The sequence below is a fragment of the Astatotilapia calliptera genome, chromosome 5, assembly GCF_900246225.1.
Source record: "Astatotilapia calliptera chromosome 5, fAstCal1.2, whole genome shotgun sequence".
Taxonomy (NCBI): Eukaryota; Metazoa; Chordata; class Actinopteri; order Cichliformes; family Cichlidae; genus Astatotilapia; species Astatotilapia calliptera.
In genome coordinates this window covers 16,832,808-16,858,704 of record NC_039306.1, presented here as the reverse complement: position 1 = coordinate 16,858,704, position 25,897 = coordinate 16,832,808, and the positions used below count along the sequence as shown (strand labels likewise).

At 40.1% G+C, this 25,897-nt stretch overlaps 1 protein-coding gene across 3 annotated transcripts in view; it reads left to right on the top strand.

Moving 5' to 3' along the window:
- The window catches only part of LOC113022329 (kazrin-like), a 126,639-nt gene that overhangs the window by 64,978 nt on the left and 35,764 nt on the right, over nucleotides 1-25,897 (top strand). The gene's annotated exons all lie outside the window — the stretch shown is intronic.

The window sequence follows — 25,897 nt, the reverse complement described above, 5'->3', positions numbered from 1 at the left end:
CCTGTTGCCTTGAATGCATTAACAGAACAGCAAATACTTGTGTCAGCTATCCAGATAATTTGGTGAGAAACTTTCAAAAGTTTCCAAACTTAACAAATAATATTTTACATTCACTGCATGCACAGAAAATTTGGCTTGCTGAAAAAGAGAGCAACAGAAAAAAAAAGACCTTTCACCTTTTGGTGTTTCTGTTCTGCATTCGAATTGAATGCATCTGGGAGCCTGTATGTTTTTGAGATCTTATCATACCCAGCCACAGTGGCTATTAAATGCACTTTAAAAGATATACAAGAGACTACCCAAGTAGGAAAAGGTCTAATGAATGAAGAGAAGATATAAGTTACAAAGGACTAAAAGGTTTTGCTAATACTTGTGTTACAAATCCCACAACTTAATGGAAGCGAAACCATTATAGTCATTCATTGTGGGCATGCTGTAAAAGAAGAAGTACACACTGAGAAAATGGTAATAATAAGCTGACAGTTATTAGAGAAAAATACAACTGCAGTTGTTACTGCTGCTCCTTTTTCTCCAATGCAAACAATTTATAACAAAAAACTCCATTTTCATTAAAAGAAATGTTACAATATGCAAATTAGAGAACATAACAGAGATTATTCAGCCAGCTGATTTAGCCCTCAGCTGCTGCCTAATAGATATATTTTTCAATCCACCCGGTACACAGAGAGTGTAAAAGAAAAAAAAATATGAACAAAGCACTTTATTATTCAGAAAACATGTTTAAAAGTGAGTTTTTTGCATTGCCAGCTACAGTTGGTAAGATTTTCTTGACCTGTAAGTCTTATGCGTTGAGCACAGCATCAGGTGCAGGGACTACATGGGAGATTCTCCTCTTTTCTTCGAAATTCAGCCGATGCTGGAGCGTGATGGTTCAACTACCAATGGGAAAATGATATAAGATCCAAACAGATTAATCTGAGTAACAGATTAATGCTTATCAGATGGCCAAACCACGAGCAGCAGAGTGGCTTCACAAATCCTGAAAAGTACTATGGCGCAGTCATTGAATCTATTCTTGTCATGGCTTGAAGTATTATATATGCTGCATTTATAGTTTGTTTGTTTGTTTTTTGCGATAAATGTCAGTTCAAGCCCAGTCTGAGTGTTTCATCTGTGTGGCTGCTGCAGTGAGTTATACATGTTGTGTTCATTCAGCTTGCTGTTCTGACTCCCTCTCAATGTTAACAGGCAGCCTGACATTCCCACATTCCTGAATGTCAGGGTGGTGATGTCATACTTCCTGTTCCCAGAGGCCAGGCTCGCAGTCAGGTGACTGATTAAACTAAACACACCCACACTGAGAACCGCTTGGCTTAAACATGTTTTTGTAAGTTCTTAAGTTTAGGCGTTTTGGGGTGTGATGAGCCAGCACCATCGTCCAGTGGCTTAGTGAGATTAAATGTTCTTTAGGTGTGTATCCCTCTCCAGGCCAGGCTGTTCGCTTGCCCGTTTGTTGGCCATGCCCTGTGCAGGATCAAAGCAGAGTTTTTTGTGTGTGTGTGTTTTTTTTTAATATGCATGAGCTGACTTCCTGTAAATATATTACACTGTGCCAAATGTCAGAATTTCTGCTGTGTTTCAACTCCCTGTGGAGCTACAACAGCATCTCTGACAGACATCCAATAAGCCCATAAACACAGCACTTCAGCTGTTCCTGATGGCCTTGGAGTCCATTGTGGAGTCCTTCTAACTGAGCTAACCACAAGGAGCAAAGCATTAAATGAACCAAAACTTTCAGTCTGTTCACAGAGATCCAGGATTAACTTGGTTATTTGCTTTTGCTAATAAACATTTTGTATAATTTTTACACTTACCCTCTTTAGAAGATTTTCTTTATTTACCAGCATTTAAGAGTACAGTATAAGCATTCAACGGAAAGGTCTATGACTGGCTATTAGACATGACCTTTATCATTCTGTTCAGGCTGCTGACATTAATGTATTCATTGCCAGGACAATGAAACCCTATTGAGCCTCTCTCTTGATAGACCCAGTTGATGTCAAGACCTTGTTTAATGTCCCTAAACAATCAACTGCATTGCTGCTGTATCTGTGTTCCACTGAGCTGTTTGGAAAAAATACATATTCATCTTCCTCTCAGTTTGTCTCAGGGACCAGAAGCGCTATGAAAATATCCTGTCCTCTAAAATCAATGTTAGGTAACCCTTATGGGGTTTTACATTATTTATATAAGCGCCTTGCTGTCAGTGGGTGAGAAAGTGCACATCGTGGACTCATGAGAATCTGCCAATTGCAATTCATAAGTCTGTAAAACACAACCATAAGGCAGCTGTTAGTGAGTCGTACAGCTCGGAGAGTATGGATGACCTTTGGCTGCTTTAACGAGCAGAGGACAATAACACAAAGGGAGAGAGCACTGATGTGGGTATTGTCTATCAGTAGTCATTTGTCCTTGAGTATCACAGTTTGTCATTGTGGAAAGAGAATAGTTAGGACAATGCTTTTACAAAGTGAGTTATTTCAGACATTCACGGTGATGAAGGTGATGAAGGTGATGAACGTTATGAAGGTTATGAAAGTGAAAGTAACTGAACAAACAGAACATTTGATGACTTTCAGTTTGAACATTTCAAGGTTTTTGGGGAGGACGATGTTGCGTTTTAAAGACCTGACTCGCTGACACAAAATTAAACACACAAGGTAAGAGGTCAACAGCAACGAAAATGGAGTTAAATTAGACCTTTCAGTGAGAAAAATTCAGAGCTTGTAGAAAAGCTTAAAATTCTACTGCCAACAGCAAGTGGAAGCTAAGCGAGACCTAATGAACCGTTTGGCAGTTTAAATAAGTTAACCTTCGAATTTATGATCAATTTGGGGTGAATGTGGTAACTATTAAGGAGCTTTGAATTTGTTACTGCTCCGGTCCTTGCACTTTGTTCAGGTTTGCTGCTCCAGTGGCATAGTATAAAAACAACCGACCACACAAAAGGCAAAATTGATTTTTATAAATACTTGAAGATAAATGTTGTTGTAGTAATAAGAGTGATAAACAACTTCCTTCCTGTTTGAAATAGGCCGTCAGTTCTAAATACATATTCCTTTTTCTATGTGCGCCTTCTGCCTTAATTCTTCATGGCACAAATTCAACAAGGTGCTTGAAAAGTTCCTCAAAGATTTTCGTCCATGATGGCATCAGAGCATCACACAGTTGCTGCAGATTTGTTGGATGCACATCTATCATGTTAATCTCCCCTGAACCATGTATACAAGGCACGATGGATTCAGGCTTTCATGTTGTTAACGCCAAATTCTGACCCTGAAATCTGAATGTTGCAGCAGAAATGAGGCTCAACAGACCAGGAAACATTTTTCCACTCGTCTATTGTCCAATCCTGGTCAGGCCTTAATTAATTGTACCCTCGGGTTCTTGTTCTTAGCTGGCAGGAGTGTCACCCAGTTTGGTCTTTTGCTGCTGTTTCAAGGTTGAATGTGATGCAGATTTAGACATGTTCCTCTGCATACACTGGTATCAACAAGACATTTTCACCTAGAGAACTGCAGCACACTAGATATTTTCCCTTTTCAGACCATTCCCTGTAAAAACTTAAGAGATGGTCATGTGGGAAAATGCAGTAGATTAGCAATTTCTGAAACCAGCTTGTCTAAACAGGTGTACCCAATAAAGTGCTGAGTGAGTGTAGTTAAAAGTAAACTTTAAATACTAATACTTTCAGAATCAGATAGTCTTCCATCTTAGCATTTCTAATAAAGCTCCCATGCTGCATACCAAAATAATGTATTCTGAGATTGAGGAGAGTGGCAGTACAACTTTACACAGTGTACTGCAAGGCATGCATGCTGATTAAGTATTCACTAAAAGACCCCGCGATTATCTTTTCTCCAAAGAGGAGGAGCTGAACTGGCTCTAATGCTCTCTGCTGCAGAGTAATTGTAGAAAAGAATCCTCTCCCCATCTGGCCTGAGTTTGTTAGACGCCTAGGTCTCTCATTACTTCATCCAGCAGAAGAGCGGGGCTGGGAACACAGTGCCAAACTACAGCAGCAAAATCCCATTCACCCCAGCTATTTCCCTGTAATGCTCTCTGGACCACCCGCCTTCCTGTTTGCTGTCTGCATCAGAGCAAGTATGCAATGCAATGTAAGCTTCCCCCTGTATTTACCACCACGCGAACACCCCCCAGCCCTTTCTTTATTCCCTGCCTACGCTCCCTCAGCCACACCCCGCCTGTGGTCAATGCAGTGAGAGAGAAACTGTGTCCAAACAATAGCCCCGGAGAAGCAGCCCGTCACTTCCCTAACATTTGCCCTCTCTCCTACTCTGCCACACAAGTCTTCCTACAATAAAAGAAGTAATCGTGGAATAGAAGGGACTCCAACAGCAGGTGGAAACAGCAGCATTAGCGGGTGGTTCTGCTGTTAGTTAGAGATGCAGACAACAGTGATGCTGTCGGGCACAGAGGCACTGTTTTAACACTGCAGCAAGAGCTCCTCTTACTATCCTCCTCTTAAATGCTGGTAAACTGATTATCTTCAAATTAAGATTTTTTTTACTCAGTTGTAGATTCATGCATGATCCAAAACTTCAACACATAATAAATAGCTGGAAAAACTAAGAAATGAAACCTGTTAGTGTGCAAAACAACCTGGAACAAGGTCATAGAAAGGCAATCAAATGTGAAACCAGAACTTAAAGTCTCTACAGTGTTTGCAGTTTAGTTATTTTATAATTAAGGTCCTGTTTGCATTCAGTGTTTATTTTGTTTTCAAATACATTTGAGTGTCTGTGCTTAACAACTGAATAGAGCTTAGAAGTACTTACTGGAACTGGCGGACTTTGTTCTATGGAGGTAATGGCTTTAAATAAATAATGACTCTGTGGTTATTTGTTTTGCTTTGTAATGGAATGCAAGCCCCAGTAATGAACTGACAGAGCAGTGCAGACTGTCAGTGGGAACAGAAGCCTGGTGGACTTTTGCTTGTGCAAGAGTTTCCACTTTGGAATTTAGCTACGCAGAGAGTAGGAAGGAGAGATGGGCGCCACATATCCACTTTCATCTCCATAAGGGGCTTGGATTGTTTCAGTTTCTTTGAAATCTTACTTAGTGTGTGGTTCACCAGGCGAACATTACCTATTTCACATTGCAGTGTTTGTAAAAAGGTCAGAGGTGGCAGATGACAGCTGACCTCAACATGTCTTATGGGTCTAGTAGCAAAGGTGACAGAACTGCTGCCCCCGGACACCAGCTGGTGATGCCGTTCCTTCGCTGTGGGGCGCCAGATGGCCGCAGCGCTGTCACCGTGCGGCCCATGTTGTGTAAACTGCCACCTTGAAGCGAATGAGCCTGCAAAAAGGCGGGCAGAGAAGTCTACAGGCAGTGAGGCAGTGGAGCAGAGCCCGAAAAGGGAACTGCAAAAAAAAAAAAAAGCCAACTCTCAGAGAGGGTACATCTCAAACAGACATTCCTCAGCACTTTAATTTTCCAGGCCAGCTTTATCTGAATGAAACTTCACATAGCAAGTCAGTGAAAGCCATTTCAAGGAGAACTGAGGAGTACTTTAACCATGACACGAAGCACTGAATTGCTTTCTGGTGTGACACTCTGCCTCTGAGAAGATATTATTCCTGTCAGTGAGACTGATATGTCTCCATATGCTAATTATATCCATGAAGGCTAAAGTGCTTATTTAACTGATTCTTTTCCACAAGTTCCAAACAGTCTTTTTTTCCCAGATGATTTTTTTTAAAGGAAAATGGCATTTTAATATAGATTTCCTGTCTTATGTCACGGTTCAGGTTAGGAGCACGTTGTGAATGTGGCTTTTATTAGCAGGGGAGTCGGGAGAGAGGGACTGACTAATGAGGATATTCCTCAATGTTATCATTGGTACTTTCCTGCCAGTTTCCCTCACATGGGGCCCCCTCATCATAAAAGTACTTTGCAGAGTTTTCATCCAGAAAGGAAACTGCTGAAAATGAGAACTCTGCATAACTTCAGTGACTATCTTGTGTTTATCACCATCACATGTCAGGGAAGGGAATTAAGTATTACTTCCTGGTTGTGTTTTATGGGCCTTGTAGATGCTCCATCTGTACCATGTGCATCTGGAGAGGATCAGAGATGGGGAAACCTGCAGCAAGCAGTTCTCTTAAGAGGATTTCCTTAAATCTGTTCTAGGTAGAAGAAGACAGAGTATCTGGAGGAAGGATGAGGCTTGAAAATCGGTACAGGTGTTTGACCGAAGCCTGGCATAGGGGACTTTGAGGGTGTGCATCTCCATTAATGACACGCTGAGCCAATGATTGAAAGAGATTCACTGAACTTCATACAAAAAAAAGGGAAAAGAGCTCAGACAGACTGATGATTCTCCCAAGTGCGGTGTTTCAAAACTGTTGTGGCCGCCTCACAACAGGAGGCACAGATAATGATCAGGCTTAAAGAACCCAGCTCCTCTGCCTCCTCCGTGCCTCCACTCTGCACATCTAGCCTTTCGTTTTCACCTTAAATCATTCAAATCCCTGGCGAGTCCAAACTTCAAACAATTGAAACTCTCAGAAAGAAAGAAAGAAAGATGCAGACAGCAAGAGACGAGTAAAGCCTGGTTGCTTCCACAACAGTCTCAGCTCATCCTATTAAAATGCCTCATTGCTTTAGCAGCGGAGACTTTTTATTGCTGCTGGTACATATTGTTGCCTTGGTTGCAGTTTAAATCCATTCCCAGAAGAGAATGGACTTGGCATGGAGGAAAATAAGTTGTGAGGAAGTGCAGACCCCCTCCCTTCTCATATCCAGAGGATGCAAAGCGTGACATTCCAGCAGAGCAGAGGATAAGCAGAACACTTTTCTGCTTCTCCGAATCATCTGCTTCATGCAGGCCTCTGACAAGATTGATGAGCTGAAGACATCCTGAACATCGGGACAATGCTGAGCGCTGTTAAACACCCACAGGATCCATAAATGGCAATGCAAAGGATGTGTACGTCTTCAACTCATGTCATTATCGCGTCTCTTGTGTAAACATGAAATTATATGAGGAGTTTAAAATCAAACTTTTACATGAATCCTTTATTATTCTAAATTTGTAATGCAGGAGTTTCTCAAGTCAGCTGCAAAAGTATTCCATAAAGCTGTGTTTGGATTATAGCTCAAATAATTAGGCAGTTCACTGAGCAGCAACTGAAAATTAATGATAAGCAATTTGATTTTCTTTAGTTTTTTCCACTTTGTAGCATTTCTGAATATAAATGTTTACCTGTTTTCTTCTTCTTGCATGATAGCTTACCTGAAAATGGACAAAGCCATCATTTAAATAGAATAATTAGGACTTTAAAAAGTGTGAGGAGCATTTCCAGTTGTTTCCTTACATTTAAGTAATAATATCCTAATAATGATTTCATTGTGAAATCAGTTGTGGTATGCGGTTTACCAAGCTAGGTACAGTATGTGCTAGTTTGAAGCCTTCTTCATGTGAGAGCTTCCTGATTTCTTTCTTGTTTTTGCATCCTTGTCAGAGTCTTAAAGCTGGTTGTACAGTCCAGCATGTGTTTCCATCAGAGTACACGATTCTGGTCAGACAGAGTCGGGAGAAGTCTCCCGTGCAGTCCTCCGAGGTCTCGACTGGTAGTTGCTGGAAGCAGATCACATAAACGCCTGCTGAATGTTGACTGTTGGACCAATTGGCCGGAATAGAGGACAAGCTGAGTTCAAGAGGAATGGGATAAAAAAACAAACTTCAAAGATCAAAAAATAAAACATGAAATGCAGACACAGCAGCTGTAGTGGACACTTTTCATAGTTTCTAACACTTGGTCTCACTTCACCATCAGATTTAACCATCAAAGGCACAAGCAGGAGTGGCCCACAGACCGGTGGTACCACATCTTTGGACACTGCCTCCATCTGGCAACAGAGCTCACTGAAAACAAAGGGGCATCCCTGGACTGGATCTCACAACCTCATCTAACAGTCATTTGTATTTACAATGACGGTTAAGGCACAGGAGGCTGCTGCAGTATTCTCCTGAATAATAGGTGTCACCACTCAGACATTATCACGTCAAACGTGCTGAAAAGGAGGAGAAGAAGTCAAAACCGGAAGCCAAGACTTTGTCAAGGGTTTGTTTCACAAACTCAAGTTTTCAAACAGCTAGAACATCTCCTTCTGTGTGTCAGTTTGTCTCTGAGCTTTGGGGTCCTTAGGGGACTAGTAAAGCGCTATACAAATACAGGCCATTTACATTTGTAGTTGGTGTACTGTAATACAGTGCAGACGCTTGCATTCACATCCAGTCACATCACTGGTACCCAAAGACCCTAACACAGTCGCTTTAGAGCCAGCGCTAATTAGGTTTGGGTGTAGAGTCCAGTGACAGGACCGAATGTAAGAGATTACAGATCCTGTTGCATATGTATTTCTAGGATTTCCTTTCTCAAGCCGCAAACTATAATGAGGACATAAAGTCCACACACAAATGACACACAGTTCACTGATAATTGTACAGATTTTTCATGCCAACAAAAAGCATGTCTTTGTTTTGTAAATCACTCATAAAACTCACCACATCTTTTGGGATTTCTTTCACATGCAATTCTGCCACGATTTAGTCACAAAAAAAACTCATAAAAGCAAAAACTTGTTAGCATAGTCAGAGTTTTGTGCATGTAGTAGTTGTAATTTGCGTTCTGTGTTGCATCTACACACCTTTTCTCCCAGGCTACAACAGATGGCTCACACTGCAGCACACCTCGCTGTTTAGTTTCTACGGGGAATCCACTGAGCGCCGCTGCTCAGGTTGTTTCCAATTACTCTAAAATGAATAAGTTCTGTCTTTGAATGTATCATTAGGGAAAACACTGATTTCACAAATGAGATTACACACGTCTGACAAAGCCTGGCGTTCGAGTTTGAAAGAAACTTTTACTGCTTCTCTTTCTGGAGGAACACTGCTCTTTTTGAATCTGTCTTCCAGTCCTCATAATCACACTTTGTTTTTACTTTATATTCCTTTACTTTCACTTATTTGTAGTAAACATTTCTTAGTTGTGCCGTTTAATTGGACAAATTCTCTTTGAAGGTTTAAAAAAATATATCTGTAGGGAGTTATTACAAAGCAACAAACGTTACATGTTTCTGTTGATGCATCACCATCATCATCATATCTCCAGGCCCCCTGAAATGTTGATATCAGGCATGTAAGTGGGCTCCATCCCTGAATTATTTTTGGTTTGCAGCCTGAAGGCATTAGTGTTGAAAGCATACCTCTATGTTTTCTCCTGCTGAGGAGGTCCTACACAAATATTTATCAGGTCGCCAATTACCGTAGCCCGTGTTCCCAGGCACATAGAAAAACAAAACAGTGTGCCTCTGTTGCCAGGTGTGTTTATATGCATTCCTGCAAATCTGATTATTGTTTGAAATAAGTGTCTTGCTAAATTTGACCTTAAACCATATGTGCTCCATCAATATTCCCGGAGACAGTGCACTTCTTCTCTTGCAGCTTATTGTTAGAAGCAAAGAGGCATCTTTATCACAAGACCTTTAAAAGTTACACAGACCTGGCAAGCAGTCAGATCAATTGTCAAAGAGATTGAAAAATAGATGCTTTATAGAGAGAGAAAGCAAACTCAATTTTCCACATAAAGGGATCAGAAATAACCACGTGGTAATCTCCTGTATGCATAGAATTACATTATTTACTCTTCAGATTAGGATACATCTGCATCTTTAATATAAACAAACCAAAATTAAGCCTGCTAATCTATTTCAGCTGATGGAATTATCATTCTCAATTGACTACAAAGCTTTACAAAGGCTACTCAGTGAAACTGCTGTGGGCTGTTTGATCCTAAATTATGCAAATTGCAGTGAAAATAGAAATTAAACAATCAGCAGTTTTTTTTTTTTATTCTATTCAGCATTTCTTTCAAGCTTTGCCATATCTAGTCTCCATTTAGATTAATAGGGTAAACCAGAATTTAGAAAGCTGCATTAATGTTCTAATCAGGATATTGCTGACTTAGACTCATCATTGTATTGACATCATTTCAGGTTTCATGCATAGCAATAGGACAGTTTCTTCTATATGAGTTCAGGCTGCATGCACTCACATATTACAAACCGCTCACTTGGCGGTTTGTAATTTTTTCCTGTGATCGGACATTCTCAAGTTTGATATTTTTATTTAAAAGTTTTGTTTTTTTATTTAAATACGTGCCTGGTGTATATTTACTGTGTTTATTTTTCAGGTTGTTTCCTGTTTGTTGCGCTCATGGTGGCTCAGTAGTTAGCATAGTTCCTTCATAGCATATCTGTTCTGAATTAGCCAATAAATCAGTGTGTATACACTCACCAGCCACTTCAAGAGGTTCATCTTGTTAGTACCAGGTTGGACCCCCTTTTGTCTTCAGAACTGCCTTAATTCTTCTTCTAATTTTGGTCCATGTCGACATGATAGCATCACATAGTTGCTCCAGATTTGTTAGCTGCACATCCATGATGTGACTTTAGCAGTCTGAACTGTTGATGCAAGACAGGATCTATCTGTCTACAGCGAAGTCCAAGACTCATTAATCCAGGCAGCATTCTTCCAATCTTCTATTTTCCAATTTTGGTGTGTCTTTGCTGACCTTAGCCTCAAGTTCCTATTTTTAGCCGACAAGAGCGGCACATGGTGTGGTCTTGTGCTGCTGTAGGCCATCTCTTTCAAGTTTTCACTGTGTTATGCATTCAGAGATGCTCTTCTGCATACCTTGATTGCACTGATGAATTACTGTTGCCCCTCTCACTGTCGTCTGGCCATTCTCCTCTAGCATCAGAAAGATATTTTTACCAAGAGAACTCCTGCTCACTGGATAGTTTCTTTCTGATCAGTCTCTATGAGCCCTAGAGATGGTTGTGTGGGAAACTAAAGGAGATCAGCATTTACAGAAATCCATGTAGCATCCACAACCATGGCATGTTCAGTGATTGGATGATCGGATATTTGCATTAACAAGCTGAACCATTCACTTCTCGCTGGTTACATCCTCTTGTTTATTTTTTTTTCCATTCAAGGTTACCAACAATTTCAATACTACTCATTTTTTGCCTGTTCTTTTTTGTTTGTTTTTTTGTTTCCTTATGTTCCCATTGATGTCTTTGAGTGTGACTTTTTGGACCATTTTTTCAGTTTGTCTCATCCCAGCGCCTCGCTCGAATTGTTTGTTTTTGCTTACTCCAAGTGTATGACCTCTGCCTGGATTAAAGAAATGGATTTTGGATTTCCGCTCTGCCTCCTGTGTCCAACGTTTAGGTCCTCCTCTTTCTGAAACCCTTACACAAAACAAATCAAGGGCAGCATAGTAACCAACTGATCCTGTACTTCCAAACAAAGTATTATAAGCACCAATCAAGAGAGTCTCACAACTCATGCCAAAGTCCCCATTTGCCAGCGTTCCCAGGCATGCCAGTTTACCCCTGCAACCGTTTCTTTCAAGCTTTCAGTTTTAATGCCTTCCTTATAAAAGTCTCTAAGCCCACGCAAAGATAACCCCATTGAGGAGATTTTCTCTGACTTTAACCAAGTTCTGTTTTTTAAGCCTGAGTAATACTCTTTATGACTAGTCATTTCACTGAGACACGCTAAATCTTAAGATTGCTTCTTTAAGCATCGTTGGACTTCAACTATTCTGTCTTCTGTCATCTGGTGCTATTACCGCACCCACTCTCTGGTACTGGCCCTCTCATGTTGAGGATGGCAACGTCAACAAATGGACATATGTGATGGAGTTTTCTGCTCTGGCCACGAAACAACGAGTTCTATTCAGCGTGGCCACCATCACTTGAAGTGAAGTGGGGTTTTTTGGAAGAATGTTTCAGATTCAGGGGTTTCCCACAGACTCCCCCTAATTAACCGCAGCAAGAGACTCAGCTACTCTCTCTGTCCGGGAATGTGCTCCTAAACCTCCAAGTATGCCACTGTTCCATCCATTCTGTAAGCCCTCCCTACTTCCAACTAATATCCAGCGAGAACAAAACACAGTCATTTTATTTTACAGCATTAAACAGTCAGTCAGAAGGGACCTACCATACCTGTATGTTTTACTGTTTTAAATGAGTCACATTTTCCTGTGGGTCTAGTTGAGGTCGTTGGGCTAGAAGGGGTTGTTTTTGTTTTGTTTTGTTTTTCATGGGTATTATGTGGCAGCTAAGACAGGTTCTATTACTTTCGCTTTATGAGGTTAATGCGTGCCACAGGGCCGCACAACATCCACTGCTTTGTCAAAAGACTGGACTGAAGCAGAGGAGCTGGGATGTGTATAATTTATTGTCCACCGTGAGGTCCTGAAACTACAGGCAGAAAACAAGAGATAAGGAGAGACAAGGCAATAGAGAGGAGAGGAGAGGAGAGGAGAGGTAGTTTCAGGCTTAGCTCCATTATTAGATCCTGTGTGCTGCCGAATTGATTTTGAGGTCAGTCCATAAAGCACACTACCTCAGCACTGTACTAACAGTGGCATCATTATGGCATTATTAGTGCAGAGCGGGAGGACTCACAGGGCTGTGGGAGTAATTTACAGGTGTGTTAAACATGACTGCTGTTCCAGAAAGAGAGAAAAGAGCCCAGACCATTTCTGTCACACTGCTGTTAGCTAATTACATTCAGGGGGTACCTGAACAACATTTTCATTTTCAGCATGAAACTCTTGCTTTGATGTCACATGAGCCGCTACCTGAGAACTATACGCATCCTGCTAAAATGACCTGATAACTACAGTAAGTCAGGTAGTGCTCAGGTAGAGCAGGAAAGCTCTATACAAGAGCCAGTCCATTTACCGTTTATTTAGCATTGTACCATAGGGAAATGAATTGCTTAGAAAAAGTAAGTCACAAAATAATTTGTTTTGTAGAGTTTTCTGTGTGTAAGGCTGTAATCAGCTGACCTGTGCTGCTGCTTCGACATTCACTGAGCTTTGAGGATTTAGCTGAATTCAATAAGATGTAAGCAGATGTTTAATGAGCTGCATGGTTGACTTCCAACCCCTAGACACCATAAAGCTAGTACCGTATAAAAGCTACAATTCAGTGAGTGAATCTAATCAGCCTGTATGCTCTGTAACCTTACATTGCAGCCAGTGCAGCGTCACTAAACTGGAAAGTGCTGAGTACAATTTCACGCAGCATCTAAATAACACAAAAAAGTGTACTTTTGTTAGTTTTGCAAGACACTTCACAAAAACATAATTCAGCAACAAATCATGCATTGATCCAACATTCATTTAAAAACCATACAATGAATGAGGACATTCCATGTAAGCTTTGAAGTTTCCAGTTTATAAAATGTCACTTGCTGAGCAATCCTTCTCTTTAAAAATAGTCTAATCTTCCTTTTCTTGTCTCATTTCTTACATCTTTCTCCATTTTTCAGTGTTGCACATTGCATTGGGAAATGCAGCAACTTTGCATTAGCTATCACACAAATTTTGTTATTTTATTCTTGTTCCTCTTCCGTAGCTCTAGCTAGATGCGTAGGTACGACTTTATTTACATCTGCACCATGATCGTATCACAGAGATGAGAAGTAAAGAGGGAATGTGTTGAAGGTGTAAGCAGATCATAGGATGTCATTATTATTCTCATAGTGAGAAAGTATCTCCATGCTGTCACTGGAAGCACTGTCAGGTTATAGCACATGAAAAATTCAATCATCCAATAGTAGCCTGCCTATCAGATTTAATTGCTCATTAACTGAAGGTACTGGAACGCCATTGGAGATCTTTCTGGAACACTTTAACCCCTAATTGAAGCCATTTCTGATTAGGCTTTGGTGAATAGTAGATGGATAGCACTGAAAGGCCAGATTAATTTCTGTTGTCCTGTTTCAGGTTGCTGCTGAATTTATTTCCCTATTTATAAACTACATGACTTTTAGATACTCTTTATTTGCTGGTAGTTTTTTAGGGTCGCCACTTGCCCATGTTCCACAAATGTTTAAAGGACATACTGCGCACTATGCAGAGATATGACAAGTGTTTTGGCTAATAGGTCATTGGTAGTCACCATGTGCATGCAAAAATACTACTTTGGTTCTTTGCTAAGGTTTCTGTTATTTGTAGACACAACACATCCATCCTTTTTTGTGTTAAGTGGCTTAACAACGTAATTTTAAAAATCCTCTAGAAATGGTCAGGTACAAGGACTGGACTGAAAACGAGTGAAAATGTAATTACAATGTAACAAAAAAAAAACCTTTTAATAACCTCCAAGAAGCTTGGACAACTTTTACTCAAGGCCAGTTTTTAAAAATTGCAACAATGTCTGGAAGCAGAATATAAGGAAATGGTGGGTGACCTGAGATATCCGTCTCTGTTAGTTTCAAAAAGCTGTAGGATAGCAAAGGGTTTAAACATCTGTAACATGTTCGTGTTACAAGTAGAGTAAGATAAATGAGATAAATAGTGCATATAAACAGAAAAAAAAATGTCTGAACACCCCAAACAACATAACCAATGAGGCTTGCTGGCTGCTCCATGTGGACTCAATTAGAGGTCCTGATATTCACTATTCAGCTCAAGTGACCGTTAATTCCTGTTAAATCGATGCAACTTTTTCCTATTAGTCGCATTTTGACCTTTCAACAAGTTAACACAAGCCCAGTAGGGATTTAAGTGATTTCTATTCACACTGTGCCGCCTTTATAAATAAATGAAAAGCTAACTGTGAGCAGGAGACCTGTACTGTAATTATTAAGGCCGGTTTCATTTTAATAGACTTACAGTGGGATGTAATGCTGATTATGGTTCTTTTTTTTTAAACGGAAATGATCATAAGGTGTTCTTGTGAAAATAGTTTCTGCTGCCCGTAGCTGTTGTGGTGAAATAGTCTCTTTCTGTTTCCCAGCACCGTTAATGTCGTATGGGGAATTCCAACCATCCCAGAGCTGAGTCAAAATGCACTTCAAAATTACCGCTCCTTTCTTAAAAGTTTATGGTTAGATGGCTTGCGCAATGTTTTGCAAGAGGGAATGTGGGAATTTGGGTTGTTCCAAATATGTCATCCATCTCACATGAATAAACTGTTTGGACAGAAAAAGCAAGTCTGTATAAACACATGTAATGTCTGTGACAAGACTTCAGCCCATTGCACTGCAACTTCTGAGTGCTTTGTTTCATTGTTCAGTGCCAGCAACAGAGGGAAGTTGTCGAGAAGCAAGTATTTTGTCAGTGTTGTGATTTCATGTAAGTTTTGATGTCTGTGCATTGCTTTGTTTTGTTTTTGGCACTGCCGTCCATTTCCAAATTTCTAATTCTCACGAGTTTCACAAGCATATTCCTCTTGAATTCTTCTTGTCTACGTGCTGACTATAGCTTAAGCTGTAACATATGTCCAAACTGATTTATAATTGTTTACAGGCACAGATGCTATTCTACATAGGTCTGCTGATGGAAGAATATTTTGGGCTGCTGTCACTGTTTTCTTGCTGTGAGAGAGAGAAAGAGAGGGAGACAAACAGAAATTATGAAACAGACAAGATGACATAAAGGGGTAAAACTTTGAGGCTTTCAACAGACCAGTGAACTGCAATCTGAAGAGCAGCAGAGCACTGTGAGAGACAGGTAATGACTGTGTGGTAATACACCTCCAGACCTTAATTGGTTTGAATGAGCAGCTGGAGAGGCTCTTCCACCGGGCTGTGAATGAGCAGACTGTCAGGTGACAAGCCGTGGAGGGAGAACTAATTGTCACTTTCCTCCAGACACGCTCCTGTCTTTCCTCGTGTAGCTGACAGAAACCCTAGGAGGCAAGGTTGGCTGAGTGTGTTTTTATGAACATGAAATCTTGTTGTATAGATCTCTGTTTGATTCCTTTAAAAGTGTGGTCACATTCTGGAGCGAAACTTCAAATTACAATAGTTAACTTTAATTTTTTCCATTTTTAAATTATCATTGCAACGTCTGTGGCTGTTTGAATAAAGCAGTAGTTACAGACAAACCAAACCAACAGTGTTTAGATTAGCTGCTTATCAACCTCACTGTCACTGTGCAATTCTGTCTTCGGTATGAATTTTCAAAGAAAATGAATCCTTGATTTACGGCAAAGAAGGCGTGCGTTACATATTAAACAAATAAAACAGGAACAGAAAAGCACATCTGTTTCAGCAATGGGTAGCTACATATAGGTTTAAATATCTTTGTTATATATGATCGAACACATAATTTATAATACAGACAAGAAGTAGCAAATGTAATGCAATTGTTTAGAGAAATTAAAATAATGGTTAAAATGGAAATACTGAAAAAGTTTGTGCTTCCTCCCCCAGTGGCTTGTTGTTGGGATTTTCTCTGTATAGGATCTTTACCTTTACAATATAAAGCACCTTGAGGTGACTGCTGTTGTGATTTGGTGTTACATAAATAAAGATTAATTGAATTGGATGTAAGCACTAAAGAGCAGTTTCAAATGACAGTTTGTAGTAATGTGACATGTTTGAATGGATTGCAACATAAATTTAAAAAACAAGAGATGATCGAACTTTTTCGGTTGCTCGTAACAGTCTGTTTTTTGTTTTTTAATCCAAAGGATGTTTATGCTACCCTACAGTGCCAACAGTACACAACGTTAGCTAAAGATGCATGACTAATTTCCAGTGGAGCCTGATCAGTTTATCCATGGAGTGATATTAGCTTCTCAATGGTGTCAGCTGTTGTAATTACTGATAATTAAAAATGTTAAAAGTAAAGTGGAGGAACAGGAGAAACACCCTTCGATTATGTTATGAATGTTGATGTTGCATAGTTTTCCCAGCAGGGGGCGCTCTGCAGTACCACAAACACACTAACAACCAGCTGATCTGAGTAGAGTTAAATAAATAACTACAGGTAGCAAATGTTAGGGAAATCTGTTTATATAGTTTGTGTAACTGGAAGAAAACTATATCTTGACAAGTATAATAAAATATTTTACTTTTTAAAGACAAATTATTGTTATCGTTTCAGTCTTAAAAAACCTATATTAGTCAGGCTCAAGTTACAGCCATCTCCAGTGTTGGCTGTAACTTTTACAGTATATTTTGGGGGCTTTTAGCCTTTATTGTATTAGGACAGAGGAAGATTTGCAGTAAATAACTTCAGGGCAGATTGTAACCCAGGCCTCTACAGTGATATTATGGTATATCGGTTGCCTACTCGGCCCAGTGAGCTAATCAGCACCCAATATCAAGCTTTGAGTAATGATGTGGGAGCAAATTGCCCAAATGTGCTTTTTGTTCATGCTCTGACAAGCGAGGCGAGAGGAAGCATGGACTCTATCCACTTTTTATCTATATTTTATCAAAGTGAGTTGGAGGTTTTACATGAGATGGGTGTAAAAGAAAATAGTCCAGATTTCTAGTGTAGAAAACAAGTTTTGAACTGAACTGAACTGAACGGAACGGAAAACTAAAAGCTGTTGAGGTAAACTCTGCATTGAGTCATCTACAATTTCTCTTTGTTGATGAAATTTTAATACTTTGTAGCTAAAGGTTTTTTTAATTGTATGCCTTGGGAAGAGTTGAAAATGATGAATGGCATTTAAATTCAAGTAAATATGTAAATGGAAGCATTCAAACTGTAATTTTTTAAAAATTATAACTAAGTAGGAGTTTGTTCAAGGGAAAAATGCAAAGAAAAAAGCAATAAAACACAAATACAAGAGCAATCATGCTGCAATACACATTAGATTATCTCAGAGGAGACGGCTTGTTAATGTTCAATTTCTCCAGCATGGGCATGAGATACTGAAGTGGCTGTTGACATGACCGTTATGCCACAAGAGTCTAATTTTCAAACATGTTCTTGGTATTAGAGGAAGTGGAGACATTGTTACTGCAGCACAGTATGTTCCGAGTGGATTGAATGCTGTGCTTTAATACTGACGAAATCAAAGGATTAGACCAAGTCTGTCTTGTGCCTTCCATATGTCCCTGTGTCACTATAGGTATTAGCTTTTTAATACAGTCTGCTTTAGCTGTCTGATTACACTGCTGAAGAGTGAAGGTCCTGGCTTAAGAAAGGCTGTAAGCCAGCAAAGTATGAATGTATTTGGCCTGTAGAGGAATGTCCCATCTGCTGCTGCGGGATTGTTGGTGGCGCAGGATCTGTGGGGTTAGACCAGCAGGGGGTGGGCAAGACCATCTGAGGGGGGAGCAGGGTGTACTTTATAATAGTTAACAGGGAGGGTAGAAGGGGGATGTAAATGATGGGAGGGCGTAGACTGATCCCTATGGTAATCTCTGTCCCATCCCTTTTCTATGATGTTCAGAGCAGTGAACTGATGCTGCAGAAACAGCAAAAATCAGACGATAAAAAGTGAAGGAAGAAGGAGAGTTATGGATTTTTCCTATGTATTGAGGAATGAGGAGAAGCTGCGGCCCAGCTGCATACCGTGGGAATTGCACGGAGATGGGATAAATGGAGGTACCGCACATTTCTCACCAGGGTCAGAAATGCTCAACATGTTCCACCTCTGACCTCCATGAGTGTCGTGCAGCTGCAGTGCAGTAACTTTTGATTCATGAGGTGGTGTTTCTACAGCCTTGTAACCAGATATGCATGGATATACACATACCATGCTATCATTTAACCTTGTGATCAGCAATGTGTGGACATCTGATACTCAAGGCGTCTCTTCTATTCTAAGGGACAGTTCCTGTGTGTATGTGATTGTTGGACATGGGTGAATGCACATGACTGGATAATACATTTCAAATGAATTAAGTCTGTGTCACAAGGGACACCTTGACACAGGAAGCCGATGAGTGTGAATTGTAATAGTGTTTATATAGTGTATAATAGTGTTGCTCAGTGAACACTGTAAATGAGTAGCTGGCTAGTGCTTCGGTTAATGGTTTTGTGCATCTTTTGTCTGACCTTTCCTTCATGACGATGAACTCCATCCACAAAGCATCTAAACTTTACACTATCAGTTATTTTTTCTTTTTACCAGCTTTTTGGCCTATTATCTTCAGCTTTGTCCTAGATCTGTATGTTTTGAGTTTTGTGGCTTTGCTATTTCCTGACATTCTTGGGCATTAAATTAGCCTATTGAGCTCACGTCATGCTGATCCAGCAGCAGCCAGCTGCTCTGACATTTCTAGGACAGAAGCAGGTTTGGAGATGAGAGATGGTTAATTTGAGACCCTCTGTTATTGTTACTGCAGACCCTTTGTTATTTTTGGAGCACTTAGGTGTTGGAGGAAGTAAATAAAGACTCAGTTTTATTTGTTTGTTTGTTGTTTGCTTGTTTATTTGTTGTTGTTGTTTTAGTTTTAGATGCATTTACAGATGGGTGCAGTATATTTATGATCTCTTTTTGTCCTATTACTCTACTGTTAAACAGCAGCAGCTGGTGGACAAAAGAGGCTTATCAGACCCACTGAAAGGTATTATTTCTTTCAAGTCTTATCTTAAGCTGCATTATGGCGTATTTGTTTCGATAGCTTGTGCCAAGACTCAATTTTTAGAAGTTATGCTGCTAAGGAGTAGTTTGGCATTTGAGAATCATCACAATTCACTCATGGATGTTTACATTATAGCATTATCCATTGCCTCACGAAGCAGGAGTTTGGCTACTGCCAGTTGTTTTTGGTCAGTTATCAGCAAGTTATGCTTCACTAATACTGTGAAAACAGTGGCTTGGGTAACAGTGGCATGACCAAAATGAGTAACATAGATCTGAAATAGAAATTCCTCCATAAATAGTGATGTAGCGACTGCAGGACGGATTGCAGCATGTTGGCAATCTGCGTGCATTTACAGCTGTGGTCAAAAGTTGTGGGAATGAAAGTCCTGGTAATTTGGGGATTTTTCATTTTTAAATAACTGCAGATTCTCCTGTCATCAGTTTAAACAATTGTACATAAGTACAATTATTCATTTGGTTCGGCACTTTGCCAAGGTCTGGAAGGAGACCCAAACTGTCACCATCAGATGAAAGGAAACTGGTTCACATGTTCAGGAACAACTTGGGAACCACAGAGGCTCAAGCCTACCATGCAAACTGGTGGAACACTAGCGTCACTATCCAGTTTTACATCACCATGGGCTGAAACGGTGCTGAGTGAGAAAGAAAGAAAGAAAGAAAGTTTATGTAAACTTCGGACCACAACAGCAGTTATTTTCAAACCTTGCCAGTCTGTCTGGACCACAGTTGTTTGGACAGAGGTTGCTATCCACCAGCCAGACTATGCAGGCAGACAGTGCAGTTGCCTTGCAGTCAGGTTAGCGCTGTTCCACACTCAGAATCTGAGTGTTTGCAATAGGTCAGTGCACTCACCAGGTAACCATAGATTTTTCTCTTTACTCTAGTGTGATTGAGCCATTAGCAGTGGAAGCAGCCAATTTGGTTAGCAATGTGCAGTAAATGACGTTGTCAGTGGGGATTGGAATTAATATGACACTGTTTTTGGCTTCAGACTAAATAGAAATTGTTATTAAATTTTAGTAGATTGTAGTTTTTTTGCTCTCTAAAAAAACATTTCAGAAACCCTGCTGCTGGACATTGTACATGTGTGATTCATAAAGTTTCTATATATGTAAATATTTCTCGACACGAGTGTTATAGAAAATGGAAAATGTGTAAGTGGAGTGGAGGATATCTGCAGCAGTAATAGAAAATGTTTTTCGCTCAGAGTACTTCAATCATTTGGTGTCTTCCCTTCCAAACTCTACTTATCAGTCGGCATCTATTATTCAGTGTCCCTGTTTTTTTAGACATTCATTCACATTTTCTTTAAAGAGATTATGGTTGACACCAAATGTTACCAAACAACCCAGATATCTGATGGAGTTTATTCAGTTATATCTGACATAAAGAGCATCATACGTAGCTTGGAATAGCATCGTTTTAAAAAAGCTATACTTTCTCTTATCTTGGTTGTTTCCTAACAAACTATACTATCAGGTTAGTGTATGTATTATTCTCTGTGTGAGCCAAAAGTTAAGGCTTCAGACTGTTTCTAAGATTCAGTTTCAGATGCCTTGTTATTCCTACTATTGGGTTCTATCCACATATGCATGGATATTTTGGAAAATTGTGGGTTTTTTTCTATCCCTTTTGGCCTTTCGTCCACATGAAAAACAACATTTTAGGTCACTGAAAAGCTTTTGAAAAATTCCTTCGGGGTGAAGATTTTTACTCTACTTGTGTGTTTACATGTGGATTAAAACAACAACAAAAAAAAAAAGATCCTGGTTTAAAAAAATACCCATTCATGTGCCTTGGATTTGTATATCAGTGAGAACAAATATCCTTAATATGGCCGTCTCAGGCACGCAGCTCTGGCTGTGAAGCCAGCAGCCTTATTGCCAGCTGTTTCAACCTTTTGTCTAAGCCCCTTTTCCGTTAGTACCATTAGTACTTACTCGGATCAAGACACCGCAGATTGCCACGACTCGACTCGGATCAACTTATTTTCCATTGCAACCCAGTACTATCTAACTGGCATGGTTGTCGTTGTAGCAATGTGTCGGAGCTTCCCACAACATCATTAATATGTGACACAAACTCTACAAAAAAGTGGACATCGAAGCAAGAATATACCTGCTACTCGGTCTGTGGCTTTTTGTCAAACTTGGGAAATAAGGCGTTGTTTTTTGTAGCCATTTCCCTCATTGCCGGGTTTCAAAAATGTCAGTTTTAATTTTCGTGAACGACACGCTTTCATGACTCATCAAGTGATGCTACTGAACAGCCAATCGGTGGCATGCAGTCTAACGACATCACATTTTAGTACCTGCTCAGATTGCTTGGAACCCCGGGTGAGCAGGTACTAAAAAAAGTATCTAGTACCCGGTACTATGACCTAATGGAAAACCCAGAAAACCGTGGCGAACTGTGCTGAGTCAATCAGAGTAGGTACTAATGGAAAAGGAGCTTAAGGGGCGGCCAATCAAAATGAAGCAGAATTAAAGGGTGATGGCCTTAAAGGGAGAGCTGGATGAACTAAGGGACGGCACAAAGGGCTGATACAAGACAAATCATAATGAATTTGAATGGCGGATCAATCAAAGAAACTCTAATAAAGTCCAAGAATAGAACAGAAACGTTTCTTTTCAGTAAAATATGCTGATCCAAACCTCCCGGGTGGCAGTCGTGTATTTAACTGAGCTGAACTGAATCTGGGAATACTCACAATGTTGGTGGATAAAGCGTATTCATAACCAACAGAAATAATGGCCCATAAAATTAATTTCATATTTTTTTCAGTTTCCTTTGGGCATTTCAGACACATTTTCCTGTCTGTGAATTCTGAACTAATCTTCCCCTCCACATGACTAAGAGTACTTTCCCTCAGACAAATTTTGCACAGTTTCATGGTAAATTGTTCTCAGGTTTTGAAATATAAGCTATCTTTGGCTATTTGAAGTGAAAGAAGATTATTGCATAAAGTTGGCCAGGTGCTCAGAAGAGTCTTGAGGACTTGCCTCCAGAAATACTGTGCAAATAGGAAGCAAAATGGTGCTGTAAGAATCTGAGCTGACTGTTAATTAGGAGGAAGAGGAAACTAATGAAGATCTCCAGTCAACCTTAGTCAGTCCCTTGAGAGTGCAGTGCCCTGGGGAGACGCAGGAACATAAAACTATTGTTTCAGTAGTTCAGATTACAATTTTACCATCATGTTACACTACAGTGATCTCAGTTGCAGGCATCATAATGACTTGTGAAAAACAAATGAATGAATAATCTCTCTTTTTAAAAGTTCAGTCCGTTCCTTCTCTTTTTGCTTTTCCAGTTTGACTATGTTTGTATGTTCCTCACTTTATGGCTTCTTCTCTTGCCGTCTGCTCTGCAGGGCGCCAGCAATATGCATCTTAGAACCTCTCTGCTCTTATTACTGCAGTTACTCTCCTGGGGAGAAAGCCTCAGTGGATCGAACGAATGGTGATCACTGACGCAGAACCAAACAGAGGGAGGAGAGGGTGGAGGGGCATTAAAGGCGAAGGGGGGGGGAATGACAGGCTGAGAGAGGGAGAGAATTTTTCACTGCGGGAGTTACAATACAGAGACAGTAAAGGAATCTTAATAATCATGAGGACAAAAATCCTAGGAGAGAAAGAAGTAGATGAGTTGAGGGATTTGGGGGTTTTAAAACTTGGAAGAGAGGCTGATTGATGAAGGAGGATGCAAGAAGAGAGGGCAGTGAAGGAGCGGGGAGGCTGCTGGACTGACTGAACAATTGCAGAGCTGGTGGCGACACATAGCATGAAAGGCAGGAGAGGCATGGACATAAGGAGAAAGAGAGCCAGTGTTGCTCTCAGCAGTTTAAACTCCTGTAGCTAATGAGGTGACATCAATCACTCAGTGTACCTCTAAGCCAGTGGACTATTGTCTGCACTTTCAAAATGCAGTATCACAGTAAAGGTCAGCTTCCTTCACAGGATGGCGATAGAGGTGCCTACTTGCACTGACTTGCTTATCAGTAATTGTCATTACAGTCTGCAGGAGCAGTGCAGGCAAACAAAAATAGCACCGTCTTTAAGCTTGAGTTTCACAGTGAAACATTAGACAATGAAATTCGGTGCAGATTTTTACCCCCAAAGACGGATTTATCTGATCTTTGAGAATGAAATTTTCAGCACCAGCTTACATCAGCCTGTTGTCCCAGGCTGTGTCATCCTCCACTGAGGCATAGTTTATTTTAAAAAAAAAAGGAAGAAAGAAAAGAAGTATTCTTTCAATTGGACATAAAAGTTTCACATTGGATTATTTCTTCACATGTTCATCTTTCACCACTGGCTTATAATGTCTCTCTAAATTGCTTTACTCACTGCATTCCACTGCTGAAGGTGAAACCCACTTCTTAATGTGATTTCTGTTTCTGCGCTGTTCTCGGCAAAATATATTGGCTAACATGAAACTCGGGTTTCATTCTGATGTTCTGGCAAAAACCATCAGACACAAAGTTCCTTCATATTTACTCAGAAGTGTTTATGTGGGGGGAAAGGAACTATCTACAGCAGCGGTCTCCAACCTTTTTTGCGCCACGGACCGGTTTATGCCCGACAATATTTTCACGGACCGGTCTTTAAGGTGTCGCGGATAAATACAACAAAAAAAAACTAGTACCGGTACCGAAAAAAAGAAGATTTATTCATAACACACGTGAAAAGACCCAGGAAAACCGAGTTAACGATAAAAACGATAACAAAATAACGCTGAAAATCGATAAAAAACCTGAAAACCATACATTTCACACCTGAGCCTCAACTCTCGCAGCCCGGTACCAAACGACTCACGGACCGGTACCGGTCTGAGGCCCGGGGGTTGGGGACCGCTGATCTACAGCATTCAGTTCTATAAACGTAGACGTTTTGACAGTTTGTTGGTCTGGAGCATTCAGGTGTATGTTAACATAATGCCAAGTAAGAAAGACATCCTCAGTGCTCTTAGAGAAATGGTTGCTGCTGCCCAATAATCTGGGGAGGGTCATAAGGCCACTTCCAAACAATCTGAAGTTCATTATTCTACACTGAGAAAAATTATTCACTAGTGGAAAACATTTGAGACAGATGTCAATCTTTCCAGGAGTGGACATTCCAGCAAATTTGCCTCAAGGCTAGAGCGTGCAATAAATCAGAGAAACTCCAAAAACCCAAGAGCCTACATGTCAGACTCTACAGGCTGTTAAAGTTCATGACAGTACAGTTAGAAAAAGACTGAACAAGTACAGCTCGATTGGACCTGTTCGCAGAAAAAACAAAACAGCAAGACTTTTGGAACAATGTCCTTTGAGACCAAAGGGAAGAGATCTGGCTGTGATGCATAGCACTGTGTTTGTTGAAAACCAAACACAGCTTATCAGCACAAACACCTCATACCAACCGTGAAGCACGGTGGAGGGGTGATGATTTGGGCTCGTTTTGGAGCTGCAGGACACTTTGCAGTCACTGAGTCAACCACGAACTCTTTTTTTATACCAAAGTATTCTCATCAATGTAAGGCCATCTGTTTGGCAGCTAAAGCTGGGCTGAAATTGGGTCATGCAACAGGACAATGATCCCAAGCACAGCAACAAATCTACACCAGAATCACTCAACACAAAAAGAATCAAGGAGCCACAATGGTCCAGTCAAAGTCCAGACCCTAACCTGACTGAAATGCTGTGGTGGCACCTTAAGAGAGCTGTGTATAAATAATGCCTCAACGAACTGAAGCAACAATATAAAGAAGAGTCCGCCAAAATAATTATGTGATAGTCTAATAAAATTATTCAGAAAACAATTACTTCAAGTTACTTCTGCTTAAGGTGATTTTACAATCTACTGAATCATGGAGTGTTTTTAGTTTTTCTCTGCATAAAGTCCTGGGGAGCTTTCTTTTTCCACATGACTGAATGTCACAATGACTGACGTGGTGTTATGAGGCATGTCAACTTGTGCAAATAACCTGTGGTGATTTGTGATGCTACAATACAGATATTTTTTTTAAAAATGGGATCAGAGGCATGTCATCAACCTGTGTCATTTATCATTGTGATATCTTGAAAATGTAGTTGTTCATTAGCCAAAGTGCAGATAAGGACACAAAAAGAAATCTGAAGTGCAGTTAAATGTCACATAACTCACTGCTCATGAGTTATTTTTAAGTAAATAGAGTAACGTAAAACACAAAACAGATTTCAGTATAATTTCTTCCCTCACTGATCATTTATGTCTAATATTCAGCCTTTGGCTGTTAGCAGAAATAATTGTAAAAGTAACCAAGCATATATTCATTTTGTGTGTTCCACAAAATATTTTTGAATATAAGGTACTTTCATAAAAGGAAGATGTCTGACTTATTTAACTACCTGAAACAGATTATGTTTACATAGAAAAGGAGAACATTATTTCACCAAAAAAAAAACCCCAAAACAAAAACAAATCTCTACAACCCTGACTGT